At 39.2% G+C, this 18132-nt stretch overlaps 1 protein-coding gene across 4 annotated transcripts in view; it reads right to left on the bottom strand.

The window, feature by feature from the left end:
• ENOX1 (ecto-NOX disulfide-thiol exchanger 1) overlaps positions 1–18132 on the bottom strand; it is a 392145-nt gene that overhangs the window by 283431 nt on the left and 90582 nt on the right. For all 4 annotated transcript variants that reach the window (XM_080376795.1, XM_080376801.1, XM_080376802.1 and 1 more), the window contains exon 2: positions 10708–10781. The gene's annotated coding sequence lies outside the window, so the exon portion shown is untranslated. The remainder of the gene's footprint in view (positions 1–10707; positions 10782–18132) is intronic.

The raw sequence follows: 18132 nt of genomic DNA, 5'->3' as shown, positions 1-18132 counted from the left end.
GTTTTGAACACAGGGCTTCTACATAATGAAATTTCAGAAAATATTCAGTATAAAAGTTCTGGTGCACAAAGAAGATTATTAATTTTCCTTCCACATGACAAATAGATAAATACCTTTATGTTAAACACAATTTTAAGTACCATACACTATTCAGGTTTGTATTTTTCAATGCTTCAGAAAGCAAGAAGAGATGTACTGAAATTATTAATTTTTCAGCATATAAAGTTTAAAAAACCCAAACAATTCAATTGAAAACCAGTTCAGGTGATAAATAATAACAATTATTTTTCCTTAGACTGCCACTTACAAACCCCATGTTGAATCTGGAAAAAAAAGTATTTCTTCCCATCTCATACATCATTACCAGTCATAATGATTCCTCAGATCCTCCTGCTGCAACCTCACTGTCTTGTATTTGTGCTGTCAGCATCAGCCATATCACCGATCTATGTTTCCTTTTCAGTCACCTCAGTGACTGATCGATTGGAATTTAGTGTATGGCTCTTTGGATGGTGCATGCCCCATTCTAACTGCTTTGGCTTAGCAAGGTAAACAAGAATAAAGAGCTTTATAGTCCTTTCTCTTCCTGCATGTATATGAAGGAATGATAGAATTAAAAATGATATACAACATTCAGCTACCATGAATAAAAAGAAGTAGAAAAAAAGGTGGTTGCATTTGAACCTATCGGACAAAATGTACAAGATTCCAATATATAGTCAGATCGTTTTTAAAAGCTGATAAACACAATTGGAATCTGGAAACATCAGTATTGGAGAAAATAATTTATTATGTGGATTTTCTCTTGTTTTCTCTTCTCTGTGATTAATTAAAGGGAGCCAAGTTATCGATTGTGTTTTGACACTAGTGTCAGATGTGACTGCTGATACACTGATCCAACAGTCTATCAAAATGGAGAAAAAAAAAAAAGCTCTACATAGAACTAGAGTTTATAGCAAATCAAAACTACTGTATCAAATGTTTACATAAACCTAACAAGTATGCAGAAAGACAGAAAAGCCATTGCCCAATCAACCAACTGCCTCCCACAGCTGGTGGATATTGGAAGCAAAAGAAATGATGGGTTCTCTTAAGAGTAAAGGCAAGCACAGACATTAAGGAATAAGAACTTGAAGAAAAGAACCGGAGAAGAATACAAGTCAACAGAAAGGAACCTAGATGTTCTTCATTGTGCTGTTGAATCTTCGGAAGAGAAAGAACTTACAAAGGAACAAAGAAAAGGCCTTTCAGAGAAAGAATGGATTTTACAATGGAAAGGAAACTCCAGAGAAGACTGGGAGCTAAATGTGGAAGCCAGATACAAATGAAGCTAAATCAGTGAGAGGACAGAGAAGCTGCAGAAATGAAGTGTCCCCCCTGTTTTATTTCCATGTTCACAAAAGCTATGTAGAAAGTCACTTTGCTTTAAAAAACTAAATGTCTAGTTCAGGCTAGCTGCCCTTGCACGTCTCACATGGTGCCAACTTCTCTTTTGGCCTGGGCCTCCAAAATTACTTAGCACTGTTATTCAAACTTTACAGCAGATCACTGAAGAAGACCATTCTTCTCACAGTCCTTTTAAGACTTCTTGACAAGAGAACATAGAATCATAGAATGGTTTGAGTTGGAAGGGACCTTAAAGATCATGTAATTGCAACCCGCCATGGGCAGGGACATCTTCTACTAGACCTGGTGGCTCAAAGCCCCATCCAACCTGGCCATGCACGCTTCCATGGATGAGGCAATCACACCTCACACCTCCTCTGGGCAACATGTGCCAACGTCTCACCACCCTCATAGTGAGGAAACATCTTTCCTGCATGCTTAAACTCTTACAAGGATTCAAAATTGAGCTTTTAGCCTATGTCCTCCAGAAAAGGCAGGATTCAATAAACTCAACCTATGGGCTGGCAAGTTTGCCATATGCTTCTTGAGATGCTCACTACTTAAAGTGTGGTGAAGTGTACATTCTTCCACAGATGACAATCCCTTGCTCCTCCAGGAAAGATGGTGAGAAGACAGGTTTTGGCCTGACATGACACAGTTCTGCACACCTGACCAGGCAAAGCCTGGCATAATCCCAAACCAGCCTGAAAAGAGGTAAGAACAGTGCCATATAGAAACCTTCACCAAAAAGCAATCCGGGAATGACAGGTACGTGGATGTATCTATATCTAGGTCATATCCATACTGGAAGCAAGAAGTTCTCAACACTTTTTTCCCTTTCAGATTTTCAAAAGGATGATGTAAAGACAAATGTTGAATAGGAGGCAAGAAGAACTGCAAAAAAGACGATGATGTGGCATAATGAGGTTGCAAACCAGACAACACTATATCTGCAGCGTAAGAAAGTTATATAACCGTTTTCTGAGTTTCCTGCATCAACTTAGAAAGATACCTCATTTCTACCAAGAGAACATATTGCAGCAAGTCCCCTTGCTGATTTAGGATAGTAGTGTTTACCTTTCCTTATAAGCCATCAGAAAGACAGTTGTATATTGTGTACATACAGTGGGGACATGGATTAATTTCAAACCTATCACACAATCTGATGAGATTTCCCTTGAGATCTCCTAACACTCTACAGCACTGTGAGCCATTATTTCCATACTTATTGGAAATAACGTCTGAGCCCAGGCAAGTCACAATATTCCCACTGAGAGTTGTCATGACGGGAGTAGAATTAATTCTTATTGTGCTTGTACGCATAAAGGGTCTTTTTGGCTTTATTAGCATGTACCCCAAATAGTATTTAAATCCATGATGATACAGTATCATGTGGGGCCTCCTAAATTTGGATGTATATTCCTGACTACATATACTGAATGCAAGTCAGATTTCACCTGCATTCACATAAGTCTGATGCAACTGTCATCTTCAGCGGTCAAGCTCCTGACTCATGCCAGTATGGAATTAGAACTGGATGTGTGACATAACTGAAGTACTCAAGATCCTTTCAAGATGCAACTTATTAAGGAGATAGACCTTAATCACAATGAGCTGTGATGCTAGTTTTCATAGTTTAAAGGATGAGCAAGAAGCTTTATTTTTTTAATTGCAGTTAAATTCATTCACTCTTATTATGGAGTTAGTTATCTATTTTAAGCATTCTCCAGGTGGTTGCTGTTACCAGATGTGGACAGATCCCTTTGTGCTTCACTATGAAACTAGCCATGCTAGCATCTTTGGATGTGCTGAAGACTTAGCTATATTAAAATAATTTTTAGATTTCCAAAACATTCTCCTGAAAACTTTTACCAAATATTTCTGGTTTATTTCTGAAAGCAAACTTTCTCAATTTTTAGTTGTTCTGTTCCTCTTACCTGATTCATACATGTATGCTTGTAACACTCCTATCTGTCACTATGGAAACAACTGTTCAGTCACTATAGCTGATGTCACTGAATGGATCAAGTAAATTATTTAAAAAAAACAAACCACAAAAAAACAAACAACAAAACTTCTAAACAAATCCAGTAACAATTTGGAGCAACCCAGAAAGGAATTCAATTGAAAGGGATGACTTAATTTCAGTTTTCAAAATTGCAGGGTTTTTTTTAACTTTTTATGTTTCTCTGTGGGCAGCAGCCACTGAATGAAATCCAGTAAAATGGGTTCTATCAAGCCCATCTCCTACCCAGCACCACATCTCATAATGAGACTGCTGCAGCTTCAAACCCAGCTCTGGCAAAACTTTTCATGGGAACCTGAGGCACAGCAGTCTTCTCCCTTTTGGGCATGCTGAGACCTGACTTGTACACTTACTTAGCCACTTAACCATTCTAGCCAAAAAGCCTGAACATGCAGCTGTCTGCAACCAGCCTGCCATTGCCCAGCAGCTTTAAATATTACAGATATATATGTGCGTGTGTGTGTGTACCTATCTCCATTTCCCCAACAGAAATAACCGTAGGCCAGAAATCTTTTCAGTTGTCATGCCCTACCCATGTCAATGCTACAGTGATGTCTCTTTTATGGATCAATGTTGATTTTCATCTGGGATTCTGTAAAGCTTTGGGAAAAAAAAAACTTGGAAATGGAAAGAGAGATACCATTTCATAATCCAGAGCAGCCTTTTGGAGATTTTCCCATAAATCAAGTACAAATGCAGGATAACCATATTATTATTTAAATAATATATTTCTGTATTTAGCAGGAAAGTAGATAAACCCATTTAGGATTTTGGCTAACTTACAAATTTTTTACATATTTCTTCTAGCTACTGGTAGCACACAATTAAAAATGCCATTCCAAGGTGATTCTAACTTTAGAAATAATAATAAATCATATTTACAGTACTATCTTAATGTCTTAAAGCTTTATAATTTTGTCACATTTTGCATGAAAAGATATCTTCAACTTTATTTCTTAAATAACATCATTAATGCTGACTTAGAAGCAGTCAGTTTTATCACTATTACATGTGAAATCTCTGGGGGATTAAACTTTAGGAGATACACTCACAAAAAAGCAGCACCTCTTTTATACCCTTACTAATTAAATGCAATTAATTCACTAGCACCCTGGAGCTGCAGGTATTAAAAAATAATAAAATCCCCAAATACTTCTGCTTTGCATGTGATAAATGCTACAATCACTCTTACTTTTTAGCAAAAATAAAGAAGAAATAATATTAGGTCACAGTGAAGTTCATCGCAGCAGGTCGATGGAGATTGTCAGGATTCATTAGCATCTGTGTGACTGGGAAATTATTGAGTTAATTTTAGGTTGAGTGACATATTTAGAAAACTACAAATCACCTTATTTCGTGAATTTAATCAACCCTTGCTCTTCCCTGGATAGTTCAGCATACATCTGCAATATTAAGTTGCAACTGACTTTTCACTCTTGCAGCCCTCACAAATACCAGCACTTTGCAAATTTTCAAACCATCAGCTGCATTAAATGCCGGCCTCCAGCAAGGAGTTCAACAGAAATAAAGCATCATAATTACAGAGAAAACAAAAATTAAAAAACAAACAAACAAACAATCTGAAAAGAAGGCTTTCTTTAACTGAAGTTTTAGCCAGTTTTATGCTGAAATCTCCATTTGCTTTGTGTCTAAGAATAAAAATGTTAAAGTTCATAAGATAACAATGCAGAAAGGAAACTTCTCTTTGGAAACTTTAAAAAAAAAGTTGCTGTTTGAAAAATTCAGTCAATTTTCCAATCCTTCTTTGTGACACTCTGTTAGCCCAATTAAATCACACTGCAAAAACAAAAATTGCACTGTATGTGGATATTCCAGCTGTGGCTTCTGAAAAACACTATTTTCAAAGTCAAGAAAAATCTTTTTCAAAGCTTATCGTTATCTGGAAATAAGTCACAACTCCTAGCTAACTTGAGCTATTCATTTATTTCTCATTGGATATCTTCTGAACACTTAGCACAAAGTTTCTCTTCATTTCCGAAAGACATTTTATTAGCACTAGATTTGATATCGAATTTGACAATATTTAGGTAACACAGTGGGCTTTTCTAAGTAAAATTTAAACTGTGAAGATAGGCATTTGCAAAAAGGGCAATTACTTGTATTTTGAATATGCAAACAAGTTGCTTTTGGATTACTGGCAGCTACAGCTTGGGCTCTGACACTTAGCTCTTATTAATAGGCAAAGCAATTAATGTAATTATAAATATGGAAAAGAAAAAATTTCAACACTATTTACACTAGTTAGTTACTAGGAGGTAAAATACTTTGTCAGCTGTAATACAATACAAATTGCTGCAAAGCATTTAATACAATTATAACATGCATATATTCAAAGCACTACAGTTTATATTCTAGGTCTGTCCTCTTGGGATCAATTTATGATACTCTATGCTGGGTATCTTGTCTTGACAAAATAATGATACTTCATTCCTGTGTTGCTACATTTGGCTACCACACACTTCATGTACGGGTAGGATTACAGATCCAGTCATTGCACAGTGAATAGCAATGCACATCGCCGTGATGCACAGGGACGGGAGGGAGAAGGTGTGATTGGCATCTGTACAGAAAGCACCACATGAGTGTGCACCTGCCTCTCCAGTTTGGAAATGTTTTCCTCAAGCAAACACAGTAAAGCAGCATAACAATCAACAGCAAATTGTATCTACTTCTTCACTGTTGGCATTGGTTACTTGAATGTTCATATTAAAAAACCCACTCGGACATTTACCATCCTCACCCCATGCACACATGGTGTGTAGTGACAGGCAGCAACTCTGCAATGGAGGTTCAGGAGGTCTACAGAAAGTAATCTTGCAGGTGACAGCCAACTAGGGAAGTACTGTAAGGTGGAAAAACCACAGTCGTATCATAAGGGGACTGACGAATTAAATACTCAAAGCCATTAAGCCATTTAAGCAGAAGACTGCCTTTGTTTTCCTTTGTTTTCTTGCATTTGGAATTAGATTTGTGTTCAGAATTACTGGTGTTACAAACTAACCAATCTTAAACACGACTGTTTCAAAGTTCCTTATCAGTGCTTTAATTTCTGACAGTTGCGCAACACATTACTGACATCCTCAATTAATAACGCCATGTGTTACTTGGGAATGTATGGTACATTTAGCAGCATGACTCATCCACAACTGCTCCAGTGAGTCAGAAGACACTGCTCCCAGGTTCCCAGGTACCAAAGTGTACCTTGTAGTCACCTATCGTAAACACATTTGCTAGCACTGCAAAAGGAGACAAACGGTCACAACACCAAGCCAATTCAGAAAAGGGAAATAGTTTTAATGCGAAACTTCTTTGCATAACTTTGATAAATAGGAGGGACACACAGCAAAGATGCACAATACTAAATACGGTGCGGTGCCTGTATGGTAAAGCAAATTAAAAATGAACAGGGAACTGTTAAAACCTGACACCTTGTCTAACCAAACCAAATTGCTACTGCCCAGTAGACACTGGCTGATGCACACTCCTGCTTTATTTCCCATTTGCTCCATGGGGCTGCTCCAAAGTTCACCCAGAGCAAAACAGTCTTTTTTGGATAAAGCCTCAAGTAAGAACAAGAACAGACGAAGCATCTGTACGTAACTTCTGGCTCAGGGCTGGCTGTGGGGGCTCTTAAAACCCCAGCTTTTTGTTGGAGCAGCCTCAAGGCTGCTCCAACTCTCTTCCCTGCAGGCCATGGCCCCAAGGAGCAAACACAGTGATTAGAGCCCACTGTTTCAACCATGTTCCCCTCTCCTCTGAACAGAGCTGTCTTGCTCAAGTACTCCAGCAAGGAGCTGTTTGAGGAAACAGCCATTCAAACCCAGCACCATCTGCTGCCATGTACAACCTTTCTGGTTGTAATGGGAGAAAAACAGCCACCTTGTGCCTCCGGAGGGGTCTTGTGAGCCACAGATACCTGCAAGGCCACCAGCCACCTTCCTGCCTGCTATGTCAGGCCATGCAATACCTTGGGTGACCCAGCTGCAGGGGATGGTCAGGGGATGGTCAGGGGACTCTCCCGCCGGTGGGTGACTGCTGTCTGCTGTTAATGGACAGCAGTGCCCGTGAAGCGGGTGAAGCGGTGCCGAAGGGCTCCGTGCCCTGTGCAGGAACTTTGCCCTATGGACAGAGAAGGCACGACCCTTCCAGCTGAACTTCCTGGCTTCTGTCTTCTTCTCACAATTTAACGTTACTTTCTGTGTTTAATGTTTCAGATTTGCATGTAGTTTAAAATAATTAAGTTGGACCATGCCAGTTATTTCTCCGAGTTTTCAGAACACAAACTTTGCATTTCTTCGGCTGTCTGGCATAGGCTGCCACAGATGGAAGACAGATATCTGTCCGCCAATGTTTAAAGAGGACCAGATCTTTTTTCTTAAAAAATTTTCCTGTTTAGCGGTGGCAGTCATACAATCAGCCAGCCCAACTCGTCCCTCCCTAAAAAGTGCATACATGAATGAACAAGGGAGACCATTGCCTGTGCAGGACACACACACACACAGAGGTCTGAGGTGCACGGGGACTGCCTTGATGGTCAGTTTTGAAAAGAAAGGGGACAACTTTTTCTAAGCTGGATTGGAAAGCTCTGAAACTCACATACCTTTCCTCCAAAAGGGAGTCATTTACTGAAAGGGAAGGAAAACAAGGTTGCCCAGTAGCTATTCCAGCTAAGGTCAGCCAGCAAGATTTGCTATTTCTGAGTCCTTCCAACCCAAACATCTGAGGGAAGTTGTTCAATTGGTGCATGCTCTTACTAAATCAGCTGTGCTTCACTCCCAGCTGATGACTGCCAATTTAGACTGACCTCAAATCCTCCAGCTTCCTCCCCCCAGAGTTACAGTCATTCTCTGCTATTTCACCTGATCTTTAACAAAAGTTTCCACACCTTCCAGGCTCGTCACAACAACTCTTCAAGCATAAGCCAAAGCCAAACTGACAGAACAGATTTCATTTTTCTCTCAGAGACACACATATGCCACAAAGACTGCAGTTTATCACCTACACTTTACAAACATTGCTGAGCACACTCAAGTAGGATAGTGCTTTTGCAAACATGGCAGTGCTGCTGCTTCTTTTTCTTTGCCCTTTTTCTTTTCTTTTAAAGTAAAAAGTGGCTTAAGTCTGTTTGAGGTTAAGTTCACAATTTATGCTCAGCAAGCTGCCTTGTGCTGTGTCCAAAACCAGCACAGAACCACTGTCACTTTTTCCTGGAATCCTGTCCACAAACTGGGGATTGGGGCTTCCTCTTCTGCTCTGGCATCCCTTGAGCCTGAATACTTCAGGGCTTGAAGATTTCTTCCTTACACAGAAGGGTGGTGCTACTGGGTGGCGCCTGCATGACTGTGTGCATGCAGGGAGAAGTTTCCAGGAGCAATGGAAAGTAAGCTATGCCATAAAAATTTTACAGTGCTTACTCCTTTCTTCCTTTCTACATGACATGTTGGGAAAAATTTGGGGACAAAATGAATGCTGCAGACTTACAGGCATTGGGCAGTGTCTTGAGGAAAACAAGGAAAAGTGCTACCCCACAGACAAGGGCAAAGGTGGCAGGTGGGGAGAGGACAGACGGCTGGTTCGCTCCCACACGGGGACTAGCAGTTGCAGGTGAACCAAGGCCATGTGCCCTACTAATAGCAGCAGCTTCCTGCTCAAAATAAGAAGCAGGTTCACACATTAATTCTCCAGTTGTGTTCAGACATAAGCTGCAACACAGATGTTTGCAGGGCACAAAGGGGGCACCCAACAGAGCTGGCTGCAAAAAAAAAAAAAAAAAAAAAAAAGTACAGGAATGACAGCAAGTTGCCTTTTACAGCAAGATCTCTAGAGAGGCAGTAAAAGGGAAGCTTATTCTGCTATGATTTTTTTTCCTGAAGCTCCTCCTTGTGTAAGATCCCACTGCTGCCAATCTCCAGAGACTGCAAATGAATTAGAAAGAGGAGGAGAAAGCAAAAAGCATGGATAAACAAAATAAAGGAGCAAAGCAGAAAACAAAGCACAACAACTGAGACTAAAAAAATGCATCACAAAGAGGGAAAAGATGAAAAGAAGTAAAGACACATCAATAGATATGAGAACTATTAACGAAATGTAATAATCAGAAACACTGCTGAGATCTTTTGCACGCACTCTGAAAGCACCATTAGACAGAGGATCTTCTGACAGGGCTGGACATAGGTCTGAAAATCCAGGAGACCCAGCAGTAGGACCATCATACATTAAGTGATCTAGGCAGCTACCTGACCCCATACATAAAATGGAGACAATGGTTCTTCTTCAGCTTTTGCCAAACAGCTTGGGACCTATAGGTGAAGCACACTATGAAAATATTTTGCATTCTGATTCTTACAGAACAAGCTACTTACTGCAAAAAAAAGTTTTTGTGAAAGGATCCTCTACACCAAAAAGTGGTCCTGGATTTTACTCGTAAGAAGAATTCAACTTCTTCCCTATTATAAATCTCTTCAAAGTTTCTCATACAGAGCAAGGTAAGTTCAATTGTTACATTCATGTATTAAAGAAACCTTTTCCTCCTCAGAGCCCAAGCTCAAAAAATTGTCTAGATCTATAAACTCTTTAGAAAGAATAAAACCTTTTAAATCTTCTCTTGTTTCTTCTCCATTGCTAGGAGCTCAACAGAGTTTCAAGCATCATCAAGTATGACCTGACTTGTAAAAAAGAAATCACCTAAAAATTACTTCATTATATGCAGGAATGTATTCTGAAATTGCCTGAATACTTTCTGTAAATGTTCCAACTGAGATACTAGCTTCACTGAAATACTTGAGAAAATTTCCAGGATCTTCAATATACCCAAGATTTTGACTTTTATGGCCATTTTTTTCCCAGTAGTCACATTTGTACTTTTACTACATTTAGCAGTTGCAAAGAAATCCAAGGAAGCACAAACTAAAAACCAGTTAAAGCACAGCCTCAAGTATGGGTGGATCAAAAGTAGAGCTACTTCTTCCAGCTCACTGATTTTACCTTCAAAACTTCTCCCTTGCTTGTGAAGATTCACCTTTTCATTCAGTCTGAAGTCAGTTTGGCTACAAATCTCTCTCCGAGTAATTGAGCATCATACCCTTTCCAATTTCTGCCATACAAATTCAACATGGACTATTGAAAATTCAGCCTGCAAAGATCATCATACTGTTCCATTCATGGCAGCTGAGATTTATCAAGGGCTTTAAGAAGTTCAGCATTAGTCTGTCAACAAATCTCACACACACTCCAAATCATCTAACACAAAACATGCATATATCCATTGCACATACCTATTTATTGCAGATGTTCTCCAAGTCTCAAGAAGCATATAACCAAGAATTGCTTCAAGTTCACAATCCAAGATCTGAAAAACAGGTAATACGTATTTTTAATGTCACTAAAAGTATATGTATTAAGCATATAAAAGAAAAAAAATAGTGTAAAATTACTCTTCAGAGTTTATGAGCTAGTCCTTCTAAAGTTGTGCATCACCTGAGAAATGTTGTGGGTGATAACAATGATGGTATGATAATTTATATGGTATGAAATTTAAGATACATGATATTGCATAGATTCTCGGACAACTTCTACATACAAGATCAAAAATAGTAGAAAATCCTGAGAACATATCTAATTTTCAAATAGCAGTTTTGCTACAACTATTTGTAATGAAAGAACAAAACCAACATACTGAATATGCAAAACTGCTAGTGGCATATCAGAAAATACAAATTATTTAGGAAACCACAAGCATCCCTATGTACATTTAAGCAATATTCTGCCTTTAGTTCACAGCAAGACAGTGGCATGAATAGGAAAACCACATGAAAAATCAAGGATATCATTATGGGCATTACCTCTTTATTGTCTAGAAATGCTGAACATGCGCAGTTCTGCTACAAGTATGAAATTCTAGACATACCTTTTTTTAAGCATTTGTATAACACCTAATCACAATTAGTCCCAGAATCTCTAAATTTTGCTGATGATTCTCACACAGTGACCCTGAATGTAATGCATTTCATAAGTCTAACATGCTTCGGAAAGCAGAAAAGGGGAGGAGGATGCATCGGGAGAAAGAAACAGGCTTGGCAGACTGAGTACAGACACAAAGGGGGCGCGGGGGGGGAAGAGAAAAAAATTGTTCATGTTCAAATGCACTTGGTCCGATCTTTGTTCTGGACAATGACTTCTGAGATGACCACATCAGCTTCACCATTGTGAGTACATGCTATATTGAGTATTTCTGAGTCACCACTAGCATCTTTGAAATCTGCAGCAGGAAACACCATTTCACAGAGTGCAGCCACACAGCCACAGCTCTTAAAAAAAAAGAGTAATAATTAAGAGTTCACACTAGAAAAAGTTTTTCCTCTTTCCTTTCCCAATAATTTTGCCTCAGCTTTTGCCTGCAGCTGCACTACTGGTATCCACCACATGATTCCCAGTGTAGACAAAGTTAATCATCCCAGCAGAGTTAAGACAAATCGGTCGTAGAGCAGCCTATATCCACTATGCATCAGTGGTGACCTGGCTGGGAGCACCTATGTGCTCCAGCTGAAGAGCAGGCATTTTCTTCTCCCAAGGCTCAGCCGACCAAAGGAGTCCTAGACTCCCTCTGTTCCCTTCTGTGAGCTGGTAATTTTCAAGCAGAGAGACAAAATGTAAATATCAGCATGGATAATTATGTCACTGCTCATTTTTTGCAAGATAATCAGACAGAAAGATAAGGCTCACTCTGAGAAACAGAAGCAGTAGAAATTTTTATCTAGCAACTGCATGAAAGATTATATCAATTCTTACAAAAGCAACAGTTTGTTGATTTGTAACTGTTGCCGACTTTCATGTGTAAGAACAAAAACTACAGAAATTCCTCACTGGTCTTCTCTACGTATTTTCAGGGAATCTCTACAAAAACGACAACTTCTAGGATTATTTATGCTATGCACTATGTTGCCATTCCTGCTGTTGATGTCAACCACAGACAAGCCAGACTCAGAAGCTCAGATTCCATCGCAGAGGCGCGAGTAACACCACAACATCTCTGCCCCTTACCTCTCCTACTCAATTCTGCAAAAGAGATTTCCACAATAAGGTGTAGAGAAATCACAAAGAGAATGCCATTAAAGTTAATGTGAAAATCAGCCAAATATCATCTCTAAAAGGAGTAGGAGTTATTTACTAGGTAATATCAATAAAAATCTGCAAGATCTGAGGGCGGCCATAATTTACCCTTTTTTTTTACATAGTTACACCCTCCATTTTTCCTCCACGTCCTTCTTCATCAGTTAGCCTTGTAACACCTTTTCCACATGGAATCATAAGCTCATAGAACACCTTGAGTTGGAAGGGGCCCATAAGGGTTATCAAGTCCAACTCCCTTGCTCCTCGCAGGACTACCTAAAAGTAAACCATAAGACTAAGAGTGTCATCCAGATGCTCCTTGAGCTCTGACAGGCTTGGTGCTGTGACCACTTCCCTGGGGAGCCTGTTCCAGCGATCAACCACCTCTCAGTGAAGAACCTTTTCCTAACGTCCAATCTGAACGTTCCCTGATGGAGCTTCATTCCATTTACTTGTGACCTGTCACTGGTCACCAGAGAGAGATCAGCACCTCCACCTCTGCTGCCCCTCTTGAGGCATTCCCTAGGCTACGCTTTCCCTTCTGACTTATCCCTCTTATCTCTTATCTGCTTCTATGGCTGCCCGTTTTCTCTTCACTTGCAAGGTCTCTACCACTGACTACGAACACTCATGTTACCACACCTTGACAGGAGTCACCACCCATCAGTTGAAGCACATTAACCACCTAAATGAATGCTGTTCCCTGGCTGTAACATCAGTCAAATGACCTTCACAACAGGTTGTATATTCCAGGAACTGAACTGTCAGGTCCAGCGAAATTTGTGTCATAAAGGTAACCTTCAAAACACTAACCGGGTGTAAAGTTCTACTAATGTGATAACGCATGAAATGATATTGCTCAAAGACATGTCTCAAGGGATTGTTGACCTGAGAAATTCTTATGACATATTTATAGAGAAACATTATGAATTACTGCATGGCTGAGATAGTTCTGCGACAGAAAGTTTGCAGCCAAAGATAAGACCAATTGTATGTAAGTATGAGCACACGATTTGCTGCGCATAACATTAGCTTATTTTAGAAATGGTGGGTTTTTTTAGAATTTTAGAAATGACCACCCATCAGATGGTTCCAAAAAAACTCACAGAGTTGCTAAAAGATACCAGGGAAAGTTTTTATTTGTAGTACACTTTCTCTCTTTAATAACACCAGCTGTCGCCTTGACAAATGCATCATGCCCTTCACAGTTATCCCATATTCTGCAAACACCGAAAAAAACCCCAAACCCTCCCACAGTTATTAACATCTGCTTCATTTGCTGATTCTGACAAACTGAAGGACAAAGGCATGATTTAACAGATTGCTCCGCGTAAAGAAACAATGCAGTTCACGAAGGATTCATCAAATGCCCCTGTCAGAAAGCTTTACAAAGCACAGCTTAATGAACGTATGCAAATTGCTATAATATATAAAATGCCTGATACCACTTCAACAAGTAATGTGCTTATGAAATCTATGGAGAATGGTAAGACAGATCAATCCAATTTGTCTTCGAAATAAAGTGATTTGGTTTCCTCCAGATAATTTCAATCTCTTTTTTTTTAATGCCTTGTGGCATGACAGAAATGTATTACGTACAATGAACCACTGCTTTAGACCCTAGATGATGTAATTATTCAATAGAAAAAGCATTCAGCAAGAGACAAACTGGAAGCACACTGGTACACTTCAATATTTTCCTTCAATGTTTTGACACACTGGCTTTAAAAAAAATTTGTTGTTTCCAAGCCTTGCTGCATTTAAACAGCCCCATTTTTTTTTTTTTTTTTTTTTTTTGCCATTGCTTGATGTGAGGTTGAAGCCTGGGTGTTAAGTCAGGCTGATATTTACAGCATGAGGAACTGCTCAGATATGACAGCACATCAGAAAACAACATGCATCCAGGATGATCACTGCTATTGCTGTTTTCAACATTATTGATCTAGAGACCTGATCGTTTTCTTTTCATCAAGATAGGGAAAGAATGGCTTATGAGCTAAAATGATTTTCGATGAAAAAAAACGAACATTTTCTAGAGCTTTTTTCCCTCTGACAACTTAAAGTTCTTTTCACCAACTTACTTTAAAGAAAATCATAAAAACACATTTTCAGTGTTTTTCTAAGAAGCTAAAATGCACAATCAGCCTTTATGAATTTATGGAAAAACAAATAGAACTCTTTTTTTCTTGGGAAAAAAAAAACACCAACAAAAAAACCCAAGGAAAAGAACATGGCATACTAAGTGCATCAGAAACTAGAAGGTACAGAGTTTCTGGATCTTGCCTTTACTAGGCTGGGCAGGTGTGAAAGAGAGAGGACTGTGATGTACCATCATTATCTCCCTTTCAAGACCATTTTCCTCTGAAAACATCTGCCAGAGGAGCCTAGGTACTGCTAGTGATGCCTTGTGTCTGAGATGGATTATATCACTGCTTCTGCACTCTATTTTTCAGTAGAGGTGCTACTCATCCTTTGAAATAAAGTCCTCAGACCATCATGTGTACTAACATAAAACTGATACTTGATAGTTCATAATTTTCGACAACCTTCTTCTACCTTCAGGACCCCCAGTAATCCACAGGCTACGGATACAGAAATTGGCTGGCCTCTTCACCTTCCCTTCAGTCACATTCCTCTGGAGCCTGTAATGGATAAGGTCCAGGGTGCAGTTTGCCAGTTCTTTTACATGCTCCTTATTAGTTCTACAACTCTCCAGCTGGAGATGTCCATCCCATTCTACAGAATCCAAGTTTTCATAGCAAATCAAAGGAACTCTCATGCTGGGACCACAAAACGGGAAAAAAAAATCACAATACTCTCTAACTCTTTCTTGGGTGGTTCATTATGTTATGCTAAGAGAAGAATCCCTGATGTAATAGTCTAACAGACAAACAGTTTCAACTCTTTATATCATCCATTATAAGTTTCATGTGACTACACAAGTAATTGCTGTTATTGTCAAAACTAGGTGCAAGTTTTGCTCAGTGTCTTAAGGCAAAATGACTAGAGTTGGGCAGCACTTAGTGCAGGGTTCTCAAATCTCTGCATCACGGGACTGCAGTTTCTGCACTTAGAATCAACTAAATTGCAAAATAAAGTGTCCAGGTTGAAACACCATGTCAGAAATGTACTATGACCTCATTTTAAAGGCATTAACTTGTAAAACCCCTTCCATTCTGTTACACTGAATATTCAAGATGTGCCAGGTACTGTGGAAAACATTTTTATTTCTCCACAAATAAATACACATTAGAAAGAGTGTTTATAACATTTTTCTAGAATAGGATTTATATCACTGACAATTAAGGGGTGAAATTTTTAACACTGTATTACTTTTAGATGCCAGTTACCAGTATTTAACAAAGCAGGCTGTCCTCATTTTTACTTTTTTTTTTTTTTTAATTCAGATTTGCAAGATGGTGGGTCCTCTGGCTTTGCATTCAAAGACTGAAATCTGGCAATAAATGAACATGATAAGCCTGCCTTTATTATACCTCATTTCTCAAAGTAACTCTTTCAGGTTCCATCATTACCATCCCTAGTTTAAAATTGCTCTTTATAACATAAAGCTCCAAGTACAGAAAAATGTCTCCTCTTTTGACTGTACATTGAGGACAACAGATTCACAGCTGATGTAGTTAATAAAGGCAAATTAAGGAAGCTTCATCTTACACCTACCTCCTGTCTTATCTCCTGAACCTGTATGAAATTATACTATTTATCGTAAGTAAAATAAAACATTCTAACTTTTCCATGAAATAGGGAGGAAATTATTATTCTTGGGAGTCAATATTCTTACAGCTCCCTTAAGATGCAACATTTAATAGATTTCGGGGGGGGGGGGGGGGGGGGGGAGCCTCTTGTACCGATTTCAGTTACAGTCTAATAAAACACCTTCAAAAGAGATATTAACTTGCACACCATCATTGACAAAATTACAGTCACACTGTATGCAATGGAGTGAGCTACATGATAATGCAATAAAACATTTTTTTTAACCTGTTACTTTGGGGGTTTTTGCATCAGGGACATCAGTGTTTGAATCGAGGCACACTGCTTTAACAAAACAGGTGGGAAGCAGAGCCAGTCCACCCAGTTCCACATCCTTACCTGCTACCAGATTCCTGCCACCCACTGCAGCAAGGGTATTCACCCATTGCTGTTACAGACAAAGTACTTGTACTGGACAGCAGTGTGATCAATAACAGCAAATGGTTCTGGGACTATCTGGGACAGTGAAGCAGATGAGAAAGTGAAATCCTTTTTTTGATTAGCTTCTTGGCTAGCTAGCACAAACCTATGATCCTTGTTGAATAAAGAAAAACTAGGAGGTTTATAAGAATGTAGAACTTTTTCTACTCAAAGAAAGCTAATTTCTAATGGTTGAAAATGCTCTCTTCCCTGACTTGTGGGAAAATGCAAGAAAGGGCTCACTGCTCTAAAGTCTGTCTCGAAAGTAGCATCCAAGGTGCAAAGACTCTCAACCTAAAATATTTCTGTGAAAGTACAAAGTATCGAGCAACTTTACTGTGGCAGGCACTTCTAAAGGGAAAAGGTCCTCATTTGCCCTGACACAAGCAGAAGCAGCACACAACACAGCCACTGCTTTTGGTTTGACAATGTGGAATCTAAGCTACCTTGCCACATCTCTACAAGGGTCTGAGATATGCAGAAATGTGTTGCCACCATTACAGTCTACAGGTTGGAACAGAAACTCCATAAGGAAATTACATACTTTTTTTTTTTTCCTCCTCTTTTTTAAAAGAAAGGCAGAAGCACTAAGCTGCACTATTTCATACCAGTGAAAGACTAGGTAAGTAGCTGAACGCAATAGATGCAATAAATCTCCAACCCTTCCTTTTCTTAACTACAGTCACAACTGTTGGGAAAACCCTGCTCAAATAATCATAAGGTATGTAAAAAGGGGTTCCAGTAAGTTGAATATAGATCATTATTTTTTCACGAGTAAGACCTATGAGGACAACATGGGTAAGTTCAGCATGCCCATGACATTCAGTTGTCCTGGAAGGTCCTTAAATAACATTTAGCACCACGATATCTGAAGATTATGCCATCTCATTCCTGCATAAAAGGAGGAATCATTCAGAACTAGCTACCAGTAACATCCAGTCTCAGAAATTGCAGGTGAGTCAAAAATATCCATAGAGGAAACAAGAGGACCATCATGTCCTCCTTGAAATGGACACCTATTGTAATGGGGGCCAGCTGCAGTTGACAGCTGTTTGCTCACATTATTTTTATCATTACCAAAAAGAAAGGTGAACACTCCCTCTTGTCTCAGAAGCAAATATGGAAGCTGGAGCTGTGAAGTGGAGAAGGATCAAACAACTTGAGAGGAGTCTAGGAAGCCTTTCTAAGCAGTCAGTCATGCCTCCTGAAAGTGGAGAATAGGCACCAAGGTGTCATCCTCTAAAAAGTCAGAAATAATGAGGAATAGCTTATCAAGATATGGATTATTAGCAGACAGGATAGTGGCAGAATTAGTTCACCACATTGATGATAAAACAGTATTAGGAAAGCAGAGCAATTTTAAGGAAAGGTAGCTAAAATACCTGTCCAACACACTACTA

The sequence above is a fragment of the Falco punctatus genome, assembly GCF_963210335.1.
Source record: "Falco punctatus genome assembly, chromosome: 2".
NCBI lineage: Eukaryota > Metazoa > Chordata > Aves > Falconiformes > Falconidae > Falco > Falco punctatus.
This window is presented reverse-complemented; position numbering and strand designations above follow the sequence as displayed.